General features: G+C 36.8%; 1 protein-coding gene and 1 long non-coding RNA gene across 2 annotated transcripts in view; one reads left to right on the top strand and one right to left on the bottom strand.

Moving 5' to 3' along the window:
* The window catches only part of PCDH15 (protocadherin related 15), an 857,865-nt gene that overhangs the window by 543,110 nt on the left and 289,789 nt on the right, over positions 1-24,966 (bottom strand).
* The window catches only part of LOC110256793, a 53,521-nt gene continuing 47,543 nt past the window's right edge, over positions 18,989-24,966 (top strand). Inside the window, exon 1 of the long non-coding RNA XR_002338791.1 lies at positions 18,989-21,932. This is a non-coding gene — a long non-coding RNA (uncharacterized LOC110256793). The remainder of the gene's footprint in view (positions 21,933-24,966) is intronic.

Genomic DNA, 24,966 nt, shown 5'->3' with positions numbered 1-24,966 from the left:
AAAAATTAATTAATTAATTAATTAATTAAAAAAATGGAGAAGTAGTGGGGTGAAGGTAATGAAGGGTGGCAGAATATGTTACCCCAAATATTTTTAGCTGTGGGCACTTAAAAACAGCAAATGCAGGCAGTGTCTTTCTCTAAACTCCCATTATCTGCCTAAAGGAATTATCTCTCCTTATCTCCAAAAGGATCTCAATCATCATAGATCTCCTCCCAGGGAATTTCTTACATGAGGGAAGATTGACTCATCATGGGAGAGGAGACTAGAAGGCCAAACTGCACCCAGACAAACTTTATTGCAAACGACCATACCTCCAGTGTGTTCTTCTCAGGTTTCTGTATTTCACCTAAAACACATTTACTCTCGGCCTCAAGGCTTACTTACATCCCTCCTTCCCTTTCCCTATTAAGATGACATTTAAGCCTGAATTCTAAGCCATCTTGAGGAGTTACTTATTTTTTCTCTGGGCATCTCCTGTGTTTACATGAGGTATTCAGGTTAATAAATGTGTTTGTTTTCTCTTATTATTGTCTTTTATTACAGAAGCTGCATCTAAGACCTTAGAAGGGTACAGGAAATTTATTTTTCCTCCCATAAAGGCCTTGGGGACAAACATTTTTAAACATCCACTGTGTTATGAGGTTATAACAAGAAAGCTGCAAGGTAACTCATGACTTACAGGTGAGAAAACAAATGCCCAGGAAGGTTAAACATGCTCTAGATTATACAGCTAGTGTGTAGGAGACCCAAAATATGCTGCAAAATTCTATTATTTTCTGATACATCTTTCATGCACATGCTTTAGGGCATGATCCCACATTTCTTGATAAAGCAGAAACAAAGCGGTAGAGTTCATCAAGGCATTTAGAAGAAAGGAACACAGTGGTTATCTGGAAGCAGAAGGTCTGGGTTTATCGAGACAACATGTGTTTGTGATAGTTCTATCACACCTGTTTCTCCAAACGTGTGGTTCGGAATCAGAAATGTAGAAAATGGACCAGGGAATAAAGTTTGGATGCTCCTAAGATCAGTTTTGCACAATAGAGTATAATAGGAATTGCTAAGTATTGCTAGGTGCCAGTATCAAAACAATTATAAGCTATAGTATATTTACTAGCTCTCAGAAATGTGTGTGACAGAGATTCAAGGTGGAAAGCCAGGTGAATTAATAAAAGGCATCAGTAATCAAATACTACCAAGAGAATCTAATAATAAACAGTTGTGTTTCTTCCAGCATCATCTTTCAGATTCCCACATGTAAAAGACTTATTACAAAGAAAGTAATGTTAAAATTATAATACATGATTTTTGACTCTAAAAAATGGTCAGTAGAAGAGGTATGAAAAAGAGCAGCCTTAGAGAATGTTATCCATGGGATCTTTCTGCGGTCAAGTGAAATTTGAACTGAAATGTAGAAAGAGCCAAATGCCTAGAGATCATATTTTATGGACAAAGAACAAGTTGCATTGATGTGAGATTTTGAGCAACACTTTTTCTGAGGATAAAAGACTCAATATTAAATTTTACCTAAATTCTCCCATTTGTAGGAGTACATGAACTTTTTAGATGCCTCCATCAGGTTTTGTCAATTCCTAATTCCTTCCATTCTTTTTGTATTTTGTTTCTTAACTAAATTCCAAGATGACATTGCAACTGAGAGGCCCACTAGGGACACACTGTAGTGAAGGAGGAGCAGCTACACAAGTAAACTGCACTGTATACCTGAAGATGACCAGACTACAAAAAAGCTGATACAAACAAGCCAAACAAACAGAACACAAAAAACAGGTGGATGCTACACTTTGATCTCTCTAGTTTTTCCATGTTTTTCCCCACTTTTTCTCTTGAAAGCTATCCTTCTGAATCCAAAAATGTAGGAAAGAGAATAAGCTATTCATTCTTTTAGTTATTGTTTTATGGCAAATACTCGAAAAACATTTCTAGTTTAATTCTAACATTCACACTACCAAATCAATATTGTGCAACTCTTTGACAGATAAGAAATTTGACGTTCAATAGTTCAGTGAGGTATGCATCACTGGGAGTAGCAGCACTGGCACACAAACTTGAGTCTGACTCATTTGTAAAACTATACTCTTTTTGTCATACCGTGTTAGATTATACATGACTCTTCTTACTATCCAAAACCTGTTTTTCGTTTGTTTGTTTTATGTTATCCACAATCTTCGGAAATATTTCCTTGTTCCTTTAAGGAGGAAAAATAACGTTGACAATCCAAAATTGCAATTTTGTTGTTGCAGTGTAACCCAGCAAGTGATGCTAGCTTTCTATTGAACAGAAAGGTAGTAACAATTTTTTGTTATTGTTGTTTTGTTTTCTAGAGGAAAGGAAAGAGAGAGGAAAACACACATACACACCTCTAGCATGTGAACAGAGCATAATAAGTGACAGTTTTGCAAAATGACTGACAGTACCTGTGTAGAGCAGCACTGAAGTGTCCTTTTTTGAGCCTGAAGCAAGGAGATTGCTTTTCCTTCTCACTCTCTCAAGAGACTCACTCAAACACCTAATAGTGCTTTTCAACCTTTAATGCATTCCTAATGGAATTACCCAGTTAGAGTGTTTTCACTTGCCTGGGTAGAGGCTATAGGCTCCAGCTGCAGCCTCTACAAATATACTTTTTTTTTTTCTTTTTTATACTGTGCACATGAATTGGAAGAATTTTCAAAAGAAGTCTAGAAAATCTAAAATAAGAAATTCACAAGTAGTAGCAGTCAGGTAGGTGCTGAGCACAAGAGGGAACAGTAGCCATAAGTCAGATACAAGTCACATTAATAAACTGAGATAAGATGTGTGAGATAAAAATCAATGCCAGCTCCTCTGGAGGAAGAGAGGGTTTCTTTTAATCTTGGGGTAAATTGAAAATCAATAAAAGTGGAATACATTCATAACCAGAAATTATGTGACAGTGCAGAGAATTAGAAAAATAAAGATAAAAACAAAGAAAAAGTATAAACTTCCATACTTCAGCAGACTCTAAGTTCCAAGAAGTCTTAACTGAGGGTGCTAATGTCATCTAAGAACATGTCAATAAAGCTTTCTCCAATATCCTGTAAAGCACTTGAGTTGTACGTGGCCACCTAAACAGTGTTTGATGCATGTAAATAATGATTCTTAGGCCAGATATCTTAGATGTAAAAGACCACAAGGAAAGCAAGACTCCTCCAGTGAAGAGACCCTTCACTAATAATTATCAGATGAAGCTGAATCAAGGATGGGATTGTAAGATTTTACAGCAAAAGACCTTTTCTTTTTATAAATTTTGCACAAAATATACATTTTTTTCAAATGGAGTAGAGGTAATTCCTGCCAATAATGTTCATGACAGTCAGAACTTTTGAATAATAAAATGCTCCTACATTTTCTTGTGCCAGAATCTTTCATTTTTCTTGTTACCCTAGGAAATCAAAGGACCCCATTAACAGAAAATAGGTTCCTAGTAAGGGTTTATGAAATATGGTATGTGGGAATCTAGCTTTCATTATATAAGCAGCATATTGAAGTAAGGCCAGAGTTGAATATTGAGGAAGAAGTGATAATGTTTAGGAAAAAAAAAAAAGTAAAAGTTCATACAGCTTGCTACATTTTATATTTATCTCTTTCTAGGAGAAACTTTGTCTCTATCCCTCGGGGGCGGGGGAGGACAAAAACAACAAGACATTTGGTTCTATTTCTCATAAAGTTAGATGTTAGCCAGTTGTTAGACTTCAACTGTGACATATTCATGAGAAGAAACAAGCTGGAGAATTTCAGCCTGAAGTAAACAGAACAGATGGAGTTGCTTTTTTACCTTTTTACAGACCATGAGTTTTTTAGCCATTTATTTTCAAAAGTCCAGTTCTCAGCAGGGAGCATCCATATGCATATGTACCATACACATTCAGTTCTGTAAAAGATTGTTTCTCCATAAATTTGGCCAAAACATATTCTTAAAGTGTGTTCTGGGAACCAAGAGCTTCAAATAATCCTTAAAATTCTCTTATAGTTCAATGACATTAAAGGTTGGGACAAATACAGAGCCATGAGAGAAAGAGATATTTCTTGGTTAAGTAAGAAGGCATTTAAATGTCTTATCAGTCATATCCATTGTAAAATCTAGTCATTGATTCTCTGATTTTCAACTTCTATGAGTGATCAGACCAATTAGGTCGTTAGTAATTTGAATCTAAGCAATGTGAAGTCACAGTAACACTAAAACAATAAATGGGGCTCAGCGAGTCCATCCTTGTCGCAGACAAGAATCCATCCATCAGTCTGGTTGGGTCCTTGCTTGTCATTAGAACTCCATCAAGCAGAGAAGGCAACTGCAAACATGGCCCGGGGAGGTCGCTGAAAACACATGATATAAGAAGGTTCCCTTAGAGAATCAGTGGGTTAAGAATCCGACTGCTGGAGTTCCCGTCGTGGCGCAGTGGTTAACGAATCCGACTAGGAACCATGAGATTGCGGGTTTGGTCCCTGCCCTTGCTCAGTGGGTTAACGATCCGGCGTTGCCGTGAGCTGTGGTGTAGGTTGCAGACGTTGCTGTGGTTCTGGCGTAAGCCAGTGGCTACAGCTCCGATTGGACCCCTAGCCTGGGAACCTCCATATGCCGCGGAAGCGGCCCAAGAAATAGCAAAAAGACAAAAAAAAAAAAAAAAAGAATCCGACTGCAGCAACTGGGATTGCTGCTGGTTCGATCCCTGGCCTGACGCAGTGAGTTAAAGGATCTAGCATTGTTGCAGCTGCACTATAGTTCACAGCTATGACTCAGATTCAATCCCTGGCCCCAGAGACTTCCATATGCCAAGGGTAAGGCCATTGGAAAAAAAAAAAAAAAAAAAAAATGGTAGAGTTCCCGTCGTGGCGCAGTGGTTAACGAATCCGACGAGGAAACTTTAGGTTGTGGATTCAATCCCTGCCCTTGTTCAGTGGGTTAACGTTCCAGCGTTGCCCTGAGCTGTAGCGTAGGTTGCAGACGCGGCTGGGATCCCGCGGTGCTGTGGCTCTGGCATAGGCTGGCAGCTACAGCTCCGATTCGACCCCTAACCTGGGAACCTCCATGTGCCGCGGGAGCGGCCCAAGAAATGGCAAAAAAAAAAAAAAAAAAAAAAAAAAGTTCCCTTAATGTGTATGTGTTCTTTACTCTGGAAAGATTTAGAACCGTGTATACAGATATGGAAGAAAACCATAGTAGAGTATTAATATTTGGAATCTATGAATATTTGCTATCTTATGTTCTTAAAATATTTACTAAAATGTGACCTTTTAGAGTAACATTTCTACTTTGTAATTCAAATTTAAAATGTATAATTAAGTAATTGCCTTACATTCATGGTGTTAAATTGAACTTAGATAATTTCATGTTGTAGAGGCCACTTAGTTGCCACCGAATGTCCATCCTTCCCTTTTTTCTTTAGCAATAAAAACTGATTTTAGTTATAAGTCTAAAAGACCATATAACCTTCCATTACGTGTTCCAGTTATTTGTGACCTTGGGGTCAAGTTTTAACTGCTTAGATGTAAGTGTTTTGCTGTGCAAAGCTTGTGGAAAATGTCTTTGGAGCACAGGGGTTTGTCGTTTTTCTTCTTTAGTCTCTTTCCTGGAACTCAGGTGTAGTAACTCTGGTTCAAGCAGCCACTGAAGCTCAGGAATATAAGGGTCAGGCACTGGCAACTGACAAATGGCAAACTGGGAGGAGCCGAGTCAGTGAAAACTTCAGAGAGCTGTGGGACTGGCTGCTTGCTTCCTATAGCCAAGCTTCCTATAAGCAAACCACCATTCTTAAGTTATTATTTTGGGGTTTTCTGTTCCATGAAACTAAGCCAAATTCTTAATTAGTTTATATTACAAGTCAGAGCATTTCGAAGATCTTAAAAAAATCACTGCAACAACTTTTACTTTATTAGCCTTATAAGGATTATTTAAAGACACATAATGTGGTGTCTTTCAGTCAAAATAATTACAAAAGAAATTTTGCGTATTATTTTTAAAGGTAATTGACTGGTCAACTTTGCAAAAAGGATCCACATATTAAAGTCTCCATTCCCTCTTAAAATCATGGTCAAAAGTTGTTGGAAGGTTTAGGATGTGTAAATATAAAATACAGTTTTGCAGACTGAAATCAGAAAATAAAGAAACAGAACTGTTTTTACTTTAACATGCTAGCCTTTTGGGAGAAACAACAAAAATATATATACACACTGGAACCTTTTCTTACTGAAAATTCTAGCTGATAAGCATTTTCTAAAATAAACCAAGGTCACATAATTAAAGTGAATCCTTGGGCAAACGAAGTTATTTTGATAATTTGGTTTTAAAGCAGCCATCTTCCTTAACTTTAAAAGAATATAGCATAATATAGTTGCACATTTTATTTTTAAATAAAATCTTTTTATCCTTAAAAGATTAGTTAATAGGAAATTCCTTGACTTTTTTATACTGTTTTACTAATAAATTAGGCTAACCGTATTTCCACATAGAATTATAAAAAATGTAAAAGTATGTATTCAAATAAAGATTGCATTTCTGACAAACATTTTTATATTAATAGGATATAATTTTGAACTAACATTAAATCGAGTTAATTATCTTTGCTTATTGGTTTTTGTTTGTTTGTTTGTTTGTTTGTTTGTTTTAAGGGCATATGGAGTTTCCCAGGCTAGGGGTCAAATTGGAGCTGTAGCCACTGGCCTACACCACAGCCACAGCAATGCCAGATCCGAGCTGTGTCTGCAATCTAAACCACAGCTCATGGCAATGCTGGATCATTAACCCAGTGAGCAAGGTGAGGAATCAAACCCGCAACTACATGGTTACTAGTTGGATTCATTTCCACTGTGGCACAACAGGAACTCCATTATTTGGATTATTTTTAACTAAGACTACTATACTGAAATAGTTATCAAACATAGCTTTAAAATATATTCCTTTGATTCCTATTTTTATATGCTGTGAAGCAACTCGCTATGTCTTTGGGCTGTGTTCACAAATGTCTTCATTTTTGCCTTTTTAAGAAGTCATAAAAAGTGTGCATGGCTGTTGGGCATAATGTTAATAGTACTCACTACCTTTTCTGGAGTGTCAGACCTACCTAAGTTCCATCTCACTCTGTAAAGTAGAAGTTAACTACCAAAAGTCATGTTAATATGGGTAGTTTAAAGTACATTGGGGTCAGTATTGGCAGACAAGGAAAATTGTGTATTCAAAGAAAGAGAACATGCTTTTTTTTTATTAAAAGAGATGTTTTATTATAGTGTCTGATATTTTCAGTATGTCAAATTGAATCATGATTGATAAAATAAAATTTGTAGGTTTGTGGAAAGAGAATTTAATTATCTAAGATTATAATCTTTGCAAATAATGAGTCTGGGGAGAAAAAAGCAAAATAATTTGTTACAATGTTACCAAGATTGGGTCAGTTTGGGTGGCTGGTCTATTAAGATTGAAAATATTAGGGAAGCTTGTGATTCTTTTACTGCTGGATATTAACAATGCAAAACTGAATGTCATTTCTTTCTATTAAAATAATGTTATGCCCGGGCTGATCTTAACAAGAAATAAGAAGAGCTTTTTCTTTATTTTCCATGTAATCTACTCAAATGGCAGAGATTCTGTAGCTCATCAGAATAACTTCTTTGTTTTGTGATGAATTTGTCATCCCCTGGATTATTCCCTCACTTCTGAAAGAGCTAAGATACTTTAAATTGTGTTCCTATTTTCTATGTTTATTTAAAATATCACATTGCCTCTTGATCAACAGATACTTACAACCTTCCTTTGTTCTAAGATATTGATGCTCCTATATTAATAAAGTGAATAAATCTCCTCCAAATAGCTCTTTCGATATTGTCTTCCCACAATTAGGTCCTAAAACTTAGAAAATATAATTTTCAAGATATTTTACATCTAATACTATTTTTGTGATGGCCACAGAAAAAGTCACAATGTTTGTTCTTTTACTCTATAAAAAAAAGCAATGCTAAAAATAATTACACTTGTTTGTGATGTTCCACATTTCTTACAAATTTCAGCACTATTGTGAGAGCTACAGGAGAAGACTTGCCAAATAAAAGCCTTTCCTAAGATAAATTTGTTCAGATAAAATGTATATTTACAGATCTCAAGTACATAATTTCTGGAATGCATACATTACACATAAACACATATTTTTGAGAGATATATAAATATGCAGAATACACATATTCCAGAGACTGTATACTCTGAAGATTTATAAACAACACTACTGTGTACTCCTAACCTTAGAGAAACATTATCACAAATTCTTATGAATAGTTAAAAATTATACCCTAATAGAAGATTTTATTATACTCCATTCTGATTATGTTTGGCCTCTAACAAATTTAGCACAGCTACTTCATCTGTATCCAACAGGTAAGTTTTGCTTTCTTTTCATGCTTGCCTTAAAAGCTCTATCATAAGCAGTAGGCTAGGAATTAGACCTCCCATAAAGAAGGATCATTTTGGGACCTCAGTGGAAAGAACAGAAAAGAAGAATGCTGGAAATTAGAAAGAACAGAGAGCTAAGAGTTAGATTCTATTTTTCATTTGAAGACTGAAGAGGATACATTCAGAGGAGAGATATCAAGATTTGAAACTGGCTATGGGGGAGGGGGGAGTTGGGAGGTGGTAGTAACATATACACACTATTGTATTAAACAGATTATTAACAAGAACCTACTGTATAGCACAAGGAAATCTACTCAATAGTTTGGAATAACCTATATAGGAAAAAAGAATGGATATATTTATGTGTATAACTGATTCACCTTGCTCTACACCTGAAACTAAAGTGACATTGTAAGTCAACTATAGCCCAATAAAATAAAATTTTAAAAATTCTGCTTTGGTACAAAAAAAAAAAAAAAAAAAAAAAGATTTGGAATTGGCTAGAATCAGGTTGATAAGCTTTTTTTGCTCCTTGTTAATGAATGTGAATTTAGGCATTCTTTTTTTTTTTTTTTTTTGACTATTTGCTCTCTGATCCTTTTTGAATTTAGGCATTCTATCGACAATCCTCAACTAATTCCACCAGCTTCATTTTCCTTAGGTATCAGATGAAGAAATTAACATCCCAGGTAATCTATGTAAAATGTTTAGATTGATAACTGACACGTAAGAATAAATAAATTATGAATCTTACTCTGAAGAAGTAATTCAAAACGGGAGAGCATCAGGATTATGTCTCAGCTGCTCTGACACATTTAATACCATTTACACTTCATGATGGATAAACACTGAGTGGTCAAGAGCCTAAGGAACAAACCTGACCATTAATATTAAAATACTAATACTTGGGCATCCTTATAGTTGTGCATCTTTATTTTCTAATTCCTCATAGAAGAAGTTTTAAAAAGTCTGCATATGATATGTCTTCAATTTTATGGTGAAGATGTAATAATAAGAGCTTTTTAATTTGGATGATTTTGAAATTAGCTGTCGTGTTTTAAAAGCAGACATGAGCCATCCAATCCTAAATCTGCTGAATCAAAATGCTTGAAGTACAGTATTTTTACAAATCTCCATCCAAGAATTCAAAAGAGTAGTAAAAAGGGAAGACTGATCTCATCTACTAAATTTCATAAGGACTCTTTGTTAATTTACCTATTTTCTGGCTTTACCGAACAAATGTTTGTGAAGACATAAAGTCAGGAGAAAATATTTTACCCAGATACCCCATGATGGCACTTTTCTCAAAGACAAGAATGCCCCAGAACTCAAGAAGCATGTGAGATTCCAGATGGTTCACCTTTGGCAGCATTGAACTGTGGTTTTCTTTTTAGCCCATCATGGCCAGGGTGTATATCCATAGGGAGAGCAGCATGAGCTTTAGGAAATACATGCACATATAAAAGAAGGCAGTGCTCAGCCATCAGTCTCTTTGGAGCTACGTATAACAAATTCAGTTAGCCACAATAAAATTCCAAAGTGGTAGCCATTAAGAAACCACTTCAAAGTTATGTGAAAAAAAAAAAAAAAAAAAAAAAGCACTTTATAGGAAAAGTTCAAATTTGAAGACGGAATTTTAATAGTTACCAAGTTGACTTACTTGTACAAGTTACTATTAAGCTATCATGCCATGGTCTTGTATATTTGAAAATTCTTAATAAAATCCATTGGACAAATAATATCACCACATGGTGATGCAACACAAAGCAAAAACAAAACAAAACAAAACAAAACAATCCTATGAAATTTGTGCAAGTTCACACAGCAACTGTTAAATTGAGGATTTAAACTTAGATTTTAGTTTTGAGCTCCTTCTTCAACTATCCGTATAGTTTAAAAAACCTAAACCATGACATAAGAATGACCCCCATGCACTATGTTTATAGAGTAGATGCTTGTAAATTAATAAGCTGTTGGAGTTCCCATTGTGGCTCAGCGGTTAACAAACCCGACTAGCACCCATGAGGATGCAGGTTCGATCCTGGCCTCACTCAGTAGGTTAAGGATCTGGTGTTGCTGTGAGCTGTGGTGTAGGTCACAGGCACGGCTTGGATCTGACATTGCTATGGCTGTGGTGTAGGCCAACAGCAACAGCTCCGATTCAACCCCTAGCCTGGGAACCTCCATATGCCATGGATGCAGCACTAAAGAGACAAAAAGATAAAAACAAACAAACAAAAAAAAGGTCTTAAAAGGCTAAGTAAGAAAGTTATCACATTCCTTTAATACTGGTAGGGGAAAAACACGGGAAGCAGTAAGTGATAATTTCCCATAGTTAGAAGCAGGCATAACATGTTTATTTTCACTTTTCAGTCTCAAAAGAAAAGAAGAGAAGATTCAAAAAGTAAAATTTTATTAGCGATTGGTATTTACCATTTTAGAACCCACTTCGCTAAAAAATAAAATTTAAAAAAAGGGCCTTTTCTTTTTAACTTGGCTCGCACTCCTGGCATGTGGAAGTTCCTGGGCCAAGGGATTGAATCCAAGCTTCAGCTGCAACCTATGCCCCTGCTGTGGTAAAACCAGATCCTTAACCCACTGGGCCAGACTAGTAATCAAACCTGTGCCACCTCAGAAACACTTGCCAGATAAAATGGCTCTTTCTTAAGGATTCCAATTCTTCAAATGCTTATTTGAAATTCAACCTCAAAATCCATTCAGTGATTTGATTAAGTTAATTCGTAAAAATAAAAGTGACCCTGACATAATTTTTATGATGTTTTCTAAAGAGCCAAAGTTCTTGGGTTTTTCTTTCACTTTAGGGGAATCTATTTTTAAAGTGTCCCTATTTGCTCATTACTAATTTTGCTGTAAAATGAGAATGAAAAATCTCATTGAGAAATTTCTGGTAACCAATTGAGTAATTTTACAGATTTGAAAAAGATCAGTTATAAAAGTACATAATTTAAGGCATGCTTATAATACACATGCCCCAATTATCAAATTTAGTGAGATGTCATTCATTTATTACTGTGTACTACCTCATGTTACAGTTCTTCAATTTCCCATTGGGCACAGGGTAGACAATAACAGCAAAGCTGTAATCTTAAGTGAAATATAAGACTTCAAATTGAACCCTATTTCAAGGAATAGTTTAAAACTTCAATATCTCACAGAGCCTCCAAATAACAGAAGAGGCATTAAGTCAACATGAACAGCTATTCATTTCTTATGCATGCCAAAGTGAGAGATATAAAGATCTCTACCACTCCCAGGATTCAAGTACCAGAGATACTTAGCTGTTAAGGGAGATACTATGAGTCCTCAGGTCTCAGTAAATCATTCCCCAACTGTATATGATGCAAAATAAAATTTACAAAATGGTCATAAAGAAAGAAGTCGTGGTGAACTACAGTTGCTATTGTCTTGTCCATCATAAGTTATTAAATGACTAGCTCTGAAAACTGTGTTTTCTTTCTTCTAGGGAAAGAAATCCCAGAGGAGATGAATTGTGGCACCTCCCACTCCTACCCAACCCTGTGGAACAACACTTTACATCATAATACCTTATCATCACTGAGCACAGATATTGGCACTTGGCATTTTGAAATCCCTGCCGAGAATATTCTAAATTAGGAAAGAATGATGTATCTCTTTTGCTTTTTGAAGCTAATTTTAACAGTATGCACTTTGGGAGAACAGTTACAAAGAGAAAACTCATCTGGAATGTATGACAATATCAAACTTTACCCAAGTACTGTGATCGTGGAAAACAGTGAAGGTTAAGAAATTCATTCACCCATTTGTGCGAAAGGGAATGATTTATTATAAAGAACCACCCTTTCCCATGACTTAGGTTAGAGTCAAGGACACCCTCCCCATTGTTTACTTATGCCAAGGCCAGACACGGACCCTTCATATTCATATTCTCTGCCTTGCACATAATTAGCTGAACTGTTTTATCCCCCCCTGATCAATTGGAATAAAATTCTTGTTAACCAAACTTTGATGAATTTTCTCTCCTTCCCCAAGACCCCTAGGTTTTGACCCATCTTCAATCTGTTCTAGCATACAACCCCTTCCTGAGAATAAGCAGGACTCAGAGTAAAATTTACTCTGATCCAACCATGCCACAATTTCATTCCACTTTCAACATGATTTAGGAAAAAAATTCTTGGTATCTTGTGAGGTGGTTTGCAGATCTTATGGTCAGAGCATTCTCCCTGTTGCAATAGTTCCTTTCCTTTCCCTGCAGAAACTTTTTGAATAACATCTCTCCTTACAAAATCCTGATGTCTTTTTTATTTGACAGAGAGAATGAGGCCCACAGTCAAGGAAAAGCAGAGGCAAGTATGGATGAGAAATAAAATGAGGGGATATCTTGGTTGTACCAAATCCACGGTTCAATTCCTGAGGCCTTAGTTCCTGAAGCTAACTGTATAATCCACAACCTTTGACTTAAACAAGGAGTTTATAGTCTAATAGCTTTTACCTCCACCAGCCACTCTCTTATTTCCTTATCTCTGTTTTCTCCGGCAGTACTGATAATATTTTGTATTTAAGGTCTGAAATTTCCCAGAATTTTAATGTCATAGATTGAAATGCCTTTTGTTCTAACACAGCGAATATGAGATTTGAAGGGAAAGTGCTAATAGTAGTCAAAACTTCTTAGAAAACAATTTCTCTTCTAGTATAGTTTCCACATCCGTATTAAATTTTGGAGAGACTTCTATGTTTACTCATCTACAAAAATGCAAATATATGTAGATATGAATGATAATGTATGTGAAGCAGTATAATAAAGAAGGACATGTCCTTTGTAGCAATGCAAATTTGAGTTTAAATCCAAGCTGTGTAATCTTTTCTAATATAACTTCTGCCTCTGTAAGAAGAGAATATATGTTTCCTTTCTTATTAGATTGTCGTGATGTTTAAATGAGATAATGTTGCAGTGGCTTTTATGAAACTTGGCTCATAATAAGCACTGAATAAATGATATTGTTACTATCATTAACATCCTTTGTAAATTGAAGAGTAGTGTTCAAAAGTAAGGATATATTATTATTTCCTTAAGGAGGATGCATAGTATAATCTCTGTTCCTTTCACAGAGACAATAAGTTATAGAAAAGACAAATAGGGACTTTCATTTTTCTATTCATCAGATATTTATATAATTTATTTTTTTCCCACTGTACAGCAAGGGGATCAAGTTATCCTTACATGTATACATTTTCCCCCCACCCTTTGTTCTGCTGCAATATGAGTATCTAGACAAAGTTCTCAATGCTACTTAGGATCTCCTTGTAAATCTATTCTAAGTTGTGTCTGATAAGCCCAAGCTCCCAATCCCTCCCACTCCCTCTCTCTCCCATCAGGCAACCACAAGTCTATTTTTCAAGTCCATGATCTTCTTTTCTGTGGATATTTAAACCTTAGCACCACCTTTGCTTTCTTTTTCATAAACCACTTCTGCCCGACCTCCTGCCTCCTATTCAATATTTACTACATCTAGTGAGGTCTTTATCCAAACTTATTCTTTAATTTCCCACTCTTTTGGTTCGGCCTCATGTTATCTGTCTCCCGTTTGGATTTTTCAATAGCCTGATATTTTACTAATCAGATTTTTCTTTCACGTTCTCCTTGGAATATGCCCTTCTCTTGTAATCTGTTAGCATTCCCTATTAATTTAAAATTACTGCAGAAATCCTAGCTATTGGATTCTGTTTCAGATCAAGGTAAAATTCTGGACTTTGGGTAAGAAATATATAAAAACTAAATTATATTTCAGCCCATTGTCTCTCACAAGAGAAGTGAGACAAGGAGATTATGTTCTAAAATTGGGAAAAATTTGCCCAAGAATGTTGTACAGCCAAAGAGACAAACTGGCAGTTATTGTCACCCAAAGAACATTCTCTTTTTTCCTTCTCACTGGCATTACTTTGACGTGGACTGGGAAGTGGCAATGTTTCCAGATTTCTTTGTAACTAAAAGTTTCCACATAACACAATTCTAGACAATGAACCTGGAGAGGAAATCTCTTAGGGAGAGTTTTGTTTTCCTTATGTGGACATTACTCTTTTTTTTTTTTTTTTTTGTTACCTCCTCTTTCTCTTAATGCCTGAAAGACGATTGTGATATTTGGAGATATAGGAACTATTTTATGACCATGAAGACAAGGGACACACATTAAGGACAGCAGAGTAGGAAGAGGGAAGGAGACTAGGACATATGTGGTATCATGGACCACTGCACCAGCCCTCAGCTGCCCACATCTAGACTTCTTTCACCTACTTAAAGATAATCGTTTATTTAAGTCACTATTTCTGTAGCTTTCCTCTTCATGTATTCTACCAAAAAACCAAGGGACACTCTGATAATTTTCTCCAGCTTTTCTCTAACATTTCTAGGAAGTTCTGCCCCAAACACTGTGATAATGGAAATTTTTAATTTGTTAGGATTTATCTCAGTCGCTCAATACTTCTGCCTCTTTCTCTTTTTAACTTCCTATAAAATAAAACATATGCAAAAGCAGCAAATACTGCAATATGTGCTTTTTTATTCATTACCCAGCTTTATGATCAACTCATGGACATTCTTGTTTTAGCCATAACTTCACCTACTCCGCTCCCACTCTCATACTTGTTTTATTTTCCAAACAAATCAGAAATGGTTTATCTTAAAAATACAAAATGGAATACAATATCATTTTACTTAGAGAAATGTATGTATTGGCAATAAACACAGTAGCAAGGAACACTTACACTGATTAACACAAGTCATTTACTGTCACCTAAGAGAGGACAGAGTCTGCCAAAAGATGACGACATTTCCCATCCTCCTGTGCCCAGAGAAACTTCCATATGGTACAGGCAGAAATCAAAGCAAAGAGAGTTATAATGGAAGAACTGCACATTGCCTATCCAAAGATTTAGGGATTAAAAAAGAAAAAGAAAAGAATAGTGGGAAATTACAAAAGAAATAATGTTCTGAATGATTTAAAAATATCCCCCAAGTTTCCTTGCAACAGGCTGCAAATTGCTTTATTCACAATTAATACAATTAATAAAGTGAATGACACATAGGTCTATGCAAAGAGATAATTACTTTGCACAGTGTTTAACTTACAGCCTTGAAAAGAGTCTCACCATCCAGTTGGTTTACAAACTCTTATGCTTTTATTTTTTTGACCAACCATATATTTGATATACATACCCAAAGACAGATGAGAAGAAAGGTGACTTTTGTTTAATATTCTCCTTTCCGCTCTCCCATTTTTAATTTCCTTATTAGTATGGTGTGTTTCAACTCCTTCTTTAAATATATACAATATTATTAAATTTGATGTGTACATATCTCCATGATTATATCTAATATATGTATATATAACTAAAAAAAATCATTCTATACATATTTGTCTATTACATGCTTTTTAGAAATATGTTATGGCCATCTACAAAGTAAGCAAATTTATATTTTCCAATCTCTGCATGTATACATGTCTATATATAATTTTGCATGAATTGGAGTATATGCCATATACTAGATTTTTTTTTTTGTCTTTTTAGGACCGCATCCACAGCACATGGAAGCATGAAAGTTCCCAAGCTAGGGGTCGAATCAGAGCTATAGCTGCAGGCCTATGCCACAGACAGAGCAACATGGGATCTGAGCTGCATCTGAGACCCACTCCATAGCTCCCAGAAATGCTGGGTCCTTAACCCACTGAGTGGGGCCAGGGATCAAACCCGCCTCCTGATGGATACTAGTCGGGTTTTTTACCTCTGAACCACAAAGGGAACTCCTAGATTGGTTTTCTTAATGTAATCTTTTAACATTTTTCTTTCCCTCCTTCTCCTGCCTCTCCACATTTTCTTCCTCCTCCCCTTCCTCCTATCTCCTCCTCCTCCTATCCTTCACCTTAATTTTCTGTAATTGAACTGTTCTTTCCTTGAGTTAACTTCAAGTTTGGAATCAAAATTCTTAAATTAAAATGTTGGGTCCACCAAGTAAGTAGACAGCCTAGAGTAAGATACCATTCCCTCACTTGTAAAACAGAATAATAGTAGTCTTGACATTTTAAGGTTAATATATTGAGTATTCACATCCGAGAGATGCTTAATACAATATCCGGTAAAAAGAAAATGTAAGCAACATGAGGTGATATCAAGCATTCTCTGCTCATTTTTCTATGTTTTTTTTTTTATGTTTTTCACCTGTATCACAGTGTTCCAGGTACACGAGCTTTTTCTGTTACTTAAACAAGCCAAGCTTTTTCTTAGAGCCTTAGCACTGGATGTCTCACTCTTTGGAATTTTACCATCTATTGATTTATGCACCTTGTCCCCTCCTCATTTTACTCACTGAAATATAAGTTCTGAGAAAGTGGTAATGTGGGAGTTCCATCCTGGAGCATCATGTTAAGGACCTGGAATTGTCAATGCTATGGCTCTGATCACTGCTATTGTGAGGGTTCGATCCCTAGCCTAGGAACTTCTGCATGCCACAGGTGCAGCACCCCCCCCCAAAAAAAAGTGGTAATCTAAGTTGTCTTTCCTTTATGCTGCCTCTCTATTCCCCAATATCATGTATGAGACAATCTCTTGTTTAACATGAACTTGTTAAATGAATGAATGATTTCATTTTATACTCAGCTTCAGAGTAACCTATAAAGAGAGGTAATATTTGTACTATTTCCTCAACTTTAAAAATAAAAAACAAGGCTGAACTCTGTCTTAAAATTTATAGTAAGCTGTTGAATTGGGCTTGAATCCAATTTTCTTTTCTGTTATGTCGTATTTTTTCCATTGTTTCTTAAATATTATTCATTTTTTTAATCTATATACATCCAGCCTCTTCAATGGAATTGTAAATCTCTTTAATTCATGCATTTTACTGTCTTCTGTTTGCATAACAATACTTAGCTCACAATAAGTACACAATAAGCATTTGTTGTTAGTAATGATTTTCCTTCATGGGTTTAGGCTTTTGCCCTCCTGTATGATATACATAGAATGACTTTTTCTAAGCTTACTATAAAATCCTGTTTGTGTAGATGCTTGTAATTAAAATTAATTTGGCAACAGGTACGCAAAGAATGTCGATGGTGCTCTTCGGATACATTGATGGTTTCTGAATCTCAGTCTGCATAGCAGATCAGGCAAGGAAATGTATAAGAAGACAATGGGAAGACAATATAGTTAACGAACGCTACAGCAATTCAGGGGCAGGGGACAGCTGTGGCTTGCAAAGTAAGGGAAACTACAGCAGGTACTGTACTGGGCCTCTGATGACCAAGGGAATGTAAGTGGGCTATTTCAGCCAAAAATAGACAGGGATAGAAACCAAGTAGAGAGAATTTTGGTATTTAACATAAGCTTGACTCAGAGAGCTGTACTGGGGTGAAACTAAACCAAGAGTTCTCTAACTTTTTTTTCTCCTAAGACACAAGAATATTCCTAGCTATATACATCAGGCACTCTTAAATAATCAGGCTGACAAAACTATGCTTTGTGTTATACATAACTCTGAAAGTTAACCCCTTCTTATATTTAAGGCTAGAGAGGAATGAAGGATGTGAGGCAACCAGAGATAACGCATTCTTTAATTGATATTTTAATATTTAAAAATCTGGCATGTCTGTCCCTCTTCTGGTCATTCCTACTGCAAGGAGAGTTGAGCAAATCCCCATCATTTATCTCCTGGATGAAAACAACATTCCCCTAACTCCATAGGCCAATCCACAGTCTCTGGAATGATTGTTCTAAGTGCAAACTGACCACTAAATGCTAAGTGCTCCACTGTGAAATCACACCTCAGGTTCCTGGTGAAGAACAATCAGTTCTTAGCCCTCATCACGTTTACCTTGGGCCACCCACAAATGCATAGGTGCCCTCCAACTTTCCAATAGAGATTATCACTCAGGAAACTTGAAAAATGGATATCCTTGGATCTCAAAGATTTGAATTCCATAGTCATGGGGTTGAGACCTAGCAATTTAATTTATAACACATGCCCCAGGAAGATAAAATACTATTTGGCATGCAGAACTAGAAGGTTCCCCAAACACCATGCTTTCCCATGACTATTTGCCTAGAATATCTTCCCTTTCCACTTGATCTTTTTTATCTTGGAAAATGCTATAAATTCTTCACAATTTTGCTCAGGAGTTGCTAAGGTATTACCCTCTTAACAAGTTTTCCTTTACTCCTTTTTCCTTCAATCAGATGGCTAATCAGTGTATCTTCTATATTAATTCTGTGCCTTGTAGTTATGTATCTTAACACCATCTCTTCAGTGTTACCTTCACAACTAAACTGTAAGCTCCTAAAGGGTTGAAATGATGTCTTAATTACTTTTTGCATTCCTAATGGTTGGCATAACACTTGGCACATGTTAAATAGTGATGAATAATTACTGAACCTCAGTATTTCTTATGCTGTCCCAAGAGTAAAGTGCAATTTTTGGTTTTATAATTTTTTTTATCCCTATTACATATCCCAATTCCTAGACAGAGTTCTCCTAACCCAAGTTTAATTTATAGAAAGGAAAGCAGGCATGGATGACTGGAAAGGTAGAGGTGTCATTGACTCTCTACACTCCATGATTTTTTGATCTAGAAAAATGTAATTCTAGAGTCTCATTATCCATAAATAAACTGGGCTGGAGAAAATCACTTATAATGAACTAATTTATGATGAAAAATAAAAATAAAGTATTACCTTATACTCTGGAAGCTTCATTTCAAACAGGGGAGTTAATTTTGAAATTAAAAAAAAAAAGATAAAGAGTTGAGTAGAATAATAAAGTAGAAATACTCTGAAGATATTTTTCAATCTATTAAACTGTGAGTTGTTACTAAATTATCTGCAAAAGCTGGACTATAAAAATATTTTTTTCAAGTAAGTAAAATGGATGTAAAAATTTTATCCGATTATTAACTCATCAGTATTCTGAAGTATACTTTCCAATGGTAGGAGACAATTTTTTTAAGTTAATAAAGCACATAGAAGTTCCTGTTTTTATTCTAATGACTGTGTATAGGTACTAACACATCACAACATTTGGAAACGAATACATAGGTAGACATAAATTCTGTAAACAGATTTTTAACATGTTTTTATTAACTGATCTTAAAAAGGTAAATAAATGAAGCAATTGTTATTTCTGAACACCTGTAGGCTTTTGCTTAACAAGGACATAATTCTATGCATGCCTTTAGGATCCCATTAATAGTTACATAGCTAATAAACTATTGTTTATCCTCATGCAAATATAAAGAAAAATGCAGAGTTGTTCCTATGAGAACATTTCAGGGTATTATTAGAAGCATTTTTTTCTTTCTTTCTTTTTTTTTTTTTTTTACACTTACAAAGTACTTTAATAATGTCATATTGTTTGGGAATCCCAAAGTGCTTCTAAAGTAAGTTTTCTGCTTTTTCCTTTTATAGATTTTATTCAAGAATTAAAAAGTCACCATTTTTCAAATATATATACAAGTATGAATGTGTATAATATATATGTGTGTATATACATCTTATGTGCATCAATTTAATAATTTTATAGTTCTTATTAGAATTTTATTCTATAATCACTGCTTTGTTGTAGGTATGTAGGATAAAAAAAGTGAGATGCTGACAACACCGATAGCTAATATTTGTCCTTTTCATGAAGTATATAATAAATTTGTATGCATTATACTCATATCATCCCTCACATAAACTCTGTAAGGTGAGAATACAATTCTTCCCATTTTACCGATAAGGATATTGAGGCACAAAGAAAGAAAGAAATTCTTCCAAGAAGATAATCAAGTGAAAGAACCATCTAGAGTTTGGTTGTTTAAACACTGGATTAACTCCCTACAGTGTTAGTTTGGCAACTAATCATCATTTTCATCTGTGAAAGTCACTGATCCTCAGGTTCTGCATAAGAAAATTTAGACAGGAGTGAGGCAACTTTTAGGATATTCACAACACACAAATATTCTGTCAAGATACATAGTAGTTGTAATGGTCAGGTCACTCAAGACTGCTGCTTTCCTCTATTTTTACATCCTCTGCTCAACCAGTCCCCAATTCGCTTATACCCTGCTCACATGAAAGTGCTGTCCCCCACTCTTTAGACTAGAACAGCTCCCTCCTGCTGGTGTATTAAAGGGAAACACTTGCCCTTGTGATGCTCATTAACCTGAGGGGCTATAAGCAATGTGTCCAGGGGCTGGTTCCACTGGTCTGATGAGCCAGACAACCTGATGTCAATTCTCCCTCTAAATAGTAGCTCCTTCCGCATCCAGTGTAGACCGCTGCTTTGTCCTGCTCACTGTCTGCCACACATGGTGGTATGTAGCTCCAGGACCTGGCTTCAGAGGTAAGATTCCCCCTAAATCTAAACCATGGATGTCTCTTTCACTCTCTTTGAGCTCTTCAGTCCCAAGACTGGGAAACTAACTACAAGGCTTGCAGGCCTGCAGGGTGCAGCCCACAACTGTTGAGCCAGCCAGACGCCAAGGAAACTCCTGTGAGCACAGAGATGGGAAATAAGGATGAGAAAGGAACACTGTGGGGTGCAGCGTTTATAGGGATGAGTGTTTGGCCAGGTCACTCAAGGTGGCTGTTCTCTTGCTCTTTTTACATCCCCTGCTGGACGAGTCCTTGCTTTATCTACACCCTGCTCTTTAGGACAAAATGGCTCTGCCTCTAGTTTATTAATGGGAAACACCTGCCTTCATGATGCTTATTAGCCTGATGAGCTGGGAGCAATGTGCCCAGGGACTGGTTACCCTGGTAGCTGATGAGCTAGCCAACCTAAGGGCCATTTCCCCTATAAACAGTAGCTCCTCCCCCATTCAGTGAAGACCACGACCTTGTCCTTTTTATCGTCTGCCACACACTGGGTTGCAGCTCCAGGACCTTGCCTCAGAGGTAACATCCCTCCCAAATCTAAACCATGATGTCTCTGTCGCTCTCTCTGGGCTCTTCCGTCTCAAGGCTGGGAGACTAACTACAACACTTGCAGGCCTGCGAGGTGCAGCCCCGCAACTGTTGAGCCAGCCAAGAGGCCAAGGAAACTCCTGTGAGTGCTGAGATGGGAAATAAGGATGAGAAAGGAACGTTGTGGGGTGCACAGTTTATAAGGATGAGTGTTTGGCCAGGTCACTCAAGGTGGCTGTTCTCTTGCTCTTTTTACATCCCCTGCTGGACCAGTCCTTGCTTCATCTACACCCTGCTCTTTAGGACAAAATGGCTCTGCCTCTAGTTTATTAAAAGGAAACACCTGCCCTCATGACACTTATTAACCTGAAGGGCTGTGAGCAACATGCCCTCATGACGCTTATTAACCTGAGGGGCTGGGAGCAATGTGCCCAGGGACTGGTTACCCTGGTAGCTGATGAGCTAGCCAACCTGAGGGCCATTCCCCCTATAAATAGTAGCCCCTCCCCTATGCAGTAAAGACCGCTGCCTTGTTCTTTTCACTGTCTGCCATCACAGTGGGTTGTAGCTCCAGGACTTTGCTTCAGAGGTAAGATCCCCCTGGATCTAAACTATTGATATATCTGTCACTCTCTGGGCCCTTCAGTCTCAAAGCTGGGAAACTAAATGCAAGGCTTGAAGGCCTGCATGGTGCAGCCCCACAACTGTTGAGCCAGCCAGGAGGCCAAGGAAACTCCTGTGAGTACCAAGATGCTGGACAAGGAGGAGGAGAGAGGAAAATTGTGGGGGTAATTCTGAGGTTGCCGTTCATTAGCATGTAGGGTCCTGGGTGTCTGTCTACTAGGAGGGATATCTTTCTTTTTACATCACACTGATGACATCCTGCTAATCTTGGAGTCTCTTCTGATGACATCCTGTTAACCTTGGATTCTCTATCTAGTTTAAAAGTATCAGCCCTGAGTTCAGGGCTCATCTGATTGCATGGAGATGGCTGGTGAGTACAGATAAAATGCAAGCACCTAGATTATTGACACATTACAAACATATCCCTGACCTAACCCCCCTAAACAATTAGAATGGCATTAGGGATATCAGGGACAGGCTTATGATTTGGATGTGGCCAGTTACTCAGAACGGTTTGTGTGGGGACTGTGGTAACAGTAAAATAATGTAAGAGTACTCTGGGGATGCTCATCCCAGCTATGGAAAGGGGGAGAAACAATAATATAGCTACAGTGTAAGGAAACAAGAACTATATGCAGTCTACAGACCATTAACAGCAGTGGAAAATATTACAGCAGGCCTACCAGAGTCCTTAACTGATGCATGAAAACAAACAAAAAACCACTATACAGGGTCTAGCACAGCTCTGAACAATATATGGGACCCCAACAAACACTGATGGCAACAAAGGCATCTCTTTGATCCACTGCAAACTTCAGGAATAGGCCAATAAAAATGGCATACACTGCCATTTCCATTTGGCTTACAACCTCATTACTGCCAGGCCACTTAAAGGACAATTGAGATGAGGACACATATCAAAAGCAATCATCCCAGTGTACATCGCATGTTAACCCATTGGGTGGCAACATGGGACCAGCCAACTGGTCAACATTATCCCAATGGCCGACCACTGAAGAACCATTTCCAACTATTGGTCAGGACACAACTTAATTTGGTCCTTGTCACAGGATCTACCCCCAGGAGAACACGCTATAAAATGGTCCTGGGGTTGGTAGGTATGTCCCCTGTGGTTTAGGTTTGCTGCTTCCTGGGGTTTAGAAATGGGCTTAAAGATTTTTCCTTTTACTTGCCTCCATCTACAATTATCAAATCCAGATCCCCTACTGAAGAAAGACAACATTATATGAACCATGGGCCTTTGGTTCATGGGATATAGGGATGGAGTGTTTTGGTCAGGTCACTCGAGATGGCTGTTTTCCTGTTCTTGTTAATCCCCTGATCAACCAGTCCCTGGCTTCACCTACACCCTGCTGACATGAATGTGCTTGCCCTCTGCTGCTTAGGCCAAAATGGCTCCACCTCTTGTTTATTAAAGGGAAACACCTGCCCTCATGATGCTCATTAACCACATGCCCCAGGATTCCTTCCCTTGGTAGCTGATGAAATAGCCAACCTGATGTAATAACCAACCTGATGTTAATTCCCCCTGTAAATAGTAGTTGCTCCCCCACACAGTGAAGATCACTGCCTTGTCCTGCTTGTTATCTGCCACACATAGTGGGATATAGCTCTAGAACTTTGCTTCAAATGTAAGATTCCCTAAACTGAACCATTTAAATGTCTCTGTCACTCTCTGGGCTCTTCAGTCTTGAGGCTGGGCAACTATAAGTCCCAGGTCTCTGTGGTGTAGCCCAACAGTAGTTGTCTTCGTATGGGAGTAGTGGTGCTAATAATTTTCAATTTTCTGAGGACCTATTGTGTACCAGAAACACTATGGACATTGCAGGCATACCTCCTCTTATTGCATTTTGCTTCATTGTGCTTTATAGATACACATTTTTTTTTTCTAAATCAAAGGTTTGAGGCAACCGTGCAATGTCAGATGGTTAACATTTTTAGCAATAAAGCATTTTTTGAATCTATGCACATTTTTTTGATAAGTCTATTACACACTTAGACTACAGTATAATGTAAACATTTCAGTATAATGTAAGCATTTATATACAGTGGGAAACCAAAAATTGTGCGACTCATTTTATTGCAACTTTCTCTTTATTGCAGTGTTCTAGAACCAAACCTGTAGTATCTCTGAGGTATGTCTGTAGTTCCTCTAATCTTCATAATAATTCTCCAAGGCAAATACTGTGCCTCTGATTACTTAATTGGGAAAATTAAGTATCAAAGATTCAAGTAATTTTCCCAAGATCATACAACTAGGAAATGGAACAGCTGGGATTAAAATCCTACTGTATCTGACTCAGAGAAATTTGTTTTTCTTCTATTGGTGGGAATAATTAAGACCTAGTCTTTTAGCATGCTTAAGTGTTGATAATATTTTGTTTATAAGCACTGCACGTTAAATCTCAAGAACATATTTATCTGCAAGTTATAAGGATGTATCCTAAAATATCTTTTGAATTTCCCACTCTTGAGCTCCTGGTAATAACCACCATTCCACTGTTTTTGTTTTGTTTTGTTTTTGTTTGTTTGTTTGTTTAAATTGAGTTTCTTGTTTCAGATTGCACATAAGAGATGTCATGCAGTATCTGTCTTTTTCTGTCTGACTTAGCTCACTTAGCATAATGTCTGCAGGGTTCATCCATGTTGCAAATTGCAGGGTTTTTTTTTTTTTTTTTTTCCTCTCATGGCTAAATTGTATTCAGTTGTGTCTATATACCTTATCTTTATCCAGTTATCTATTGATAAACACTTAAGTTGTTTCCATTTGTAATTATTTTAAATAATGCTACAGTGAACTTGGGAGGGCATGTATTTCAATAACCAGTTTTAATTTCCTTTGAATACATATATACAGAAGTAAAATTATTGGATAAATATGGTAGTCCCATTTTTTTTTTTAATTTTTTGAGGAACTTCCATACTGTCCTCCACAGTGGTTGAACCAGCTTACAGTTCCAACAGTGTACAGAGTCTTT

Source organism: Sus scrofa, chromosome 14 (assembly GCF_000003025.6).
Source record: "Sus scrofa isolate TJ Tabasco breed Duroc chromosome 14, Sscrofa11.1, whole genome shotgun sequence".
NCBI classification, from domain to species: domain Eukaryota; kingdom Metazoa; phylum Chordata; class Mammalia; order Artiodactyla; family Suidae; genus Sus; species Sus scrofa.
The sequence above is the reverse complement of the archived record's forward strand: the minus strand, read 5'-3'. Positions and strand labels throughout refer to the sequence as shown.